At 45.8% G+C, this 1,410-nt stretch overlaps 1 pseudogene; it reads left to right on the forward strand.

Annotated features, from left to right (window-relative positions):
* The first annotated feature begins 1,220 nt into the window (after window positions 1–1,220).
* Window positions 1,221–1,410, forward strand: part of LOC130194160 (contactin-associated protein-like 4) — a 24,385-nt pseudogene continuing 24,195 nt past the window's right edge.

Genomic DNA, 1,410 nt, shown 5'->3' on the forward strand with positions numbered 1-1,410 from the left:
TTTAATGTAAACTATCAACTAAATTAAAGTCAATAATGTGTGTTCAATCGAACACTCACAACCTAGGAGGATCACACCTGTTCAAGGTAGTCTAACTCGCTTCGGAAATAAAAGGAGGATATGTTATCCTATTCTAGGTTCCTGTTATATTTTCCTGTTTAACTAGGACGTCTGAGTGTCCATAAACTGCTATATTCGGTGATGTCGGGAGGATGAGGCATGATGCATTTGACAAGAGCCTGTTTGGGAAGAGGGGGGGGAAACAATGAAAACAAAGCTCCAGCATGTATCACACTGCAGCCTCCTATCGGGATTTAGTCAGATATTTATTTCCACATGTCCTGGGGGAACACAAGGATTGTTTATCCAACACTGCCAGATTTATCATAGATGGTCAAAACAACACTGCCGTTATTACAGTATTATTCGCGCCACCCTGCACATCAATATGCACAATAAAGGAAGAGGGAGGCCAGTGTCTGAGCGATACAACTGTGGTCGGAGTGGGACGTCACTTACAGCCGTGGTGACGATGTATACGCCCTCTTTCTCCTCACAGCCTCCGCTTGAACCGCGCACCTTTCTCCCAAATAAAAAGGCTGTGATCCCACGCACACACCTCTTTGAATATGTTTGAGGAGAAATCCCAGAAGGATTTCGACCCCTATCGTTATTAGAGTAATTGTTACAGCCGCAGTCTGGTTAGAACGGCGTCACTATAGACAATCACACACACACATCAGCCGGAATAAATGGTGATACGCTCACTCTTTTTATTCGCGGTTAATTATTTAAACACACATGCCAAGCGACGGCTATCTCCAAGCGGGGAGCCTCACTCATCGGCTTGTGTTTAAAGTTTTGTAATTAAACTCAATTAATTACAAGTACTAGGAGAGTTTTTGTGCCTTTTTTCGTCTCTTCAGTTCCTCGGCCTTTATCGCACTAAGGGATCAGCTCAGCTCGGCCTTCTCTGTGTGCCAATAACGCATTTTTAGGGTTAAGCTGGGTTTTAGACGGGTGACGAGCGTAGAAATGTACGCCCTCGCCAAGCGGGTTATTCCAACGAGCTAGGTAACTCTTCAACCTATTGCGCACTGATTTATTTACTTTATGCTAACTTCCTTTAAAACGCCCTCTCGTGAAGTACTTCTAGTTTTAAAGGATTTCCTCCTCTCCGGAACTACCAAAACGCTGAAAATCGATCGGTACCGCGTTAAATGGACGGTTCCTTTTCCAGGGAAAAGGACGGCCAGATTACGGGCTTCGATTGCCCCGATAAACAGGTGGAGTGCCTCGGTGATGAGGGCAGAGGGGAGATAATGGGTGTTCGCCGGCACGGGGGACGAGCATACAGGTAGTCCGAGTGCTCGCCGGGAAATCACCGGTTACCTTCTCTGGCTAAGTAAA

This window comes from Pseudoliparis swirei, chromosome 5, assembly GCF_029220125.1.
Source record: "Pseudoliparis swirei isolate HS2019 ecotype Mariana Trench chromosome 5, NWPU_hadal_v1, whole genome shotgun sequence".
NCBI classification, from domain to species: domain Eukaryota; kingdom Metazoa; phylum Chordata; class Actinopteri; order Perciformes; family Liparidae; genus Pseudoliparis; species Pseudoliparis swirei.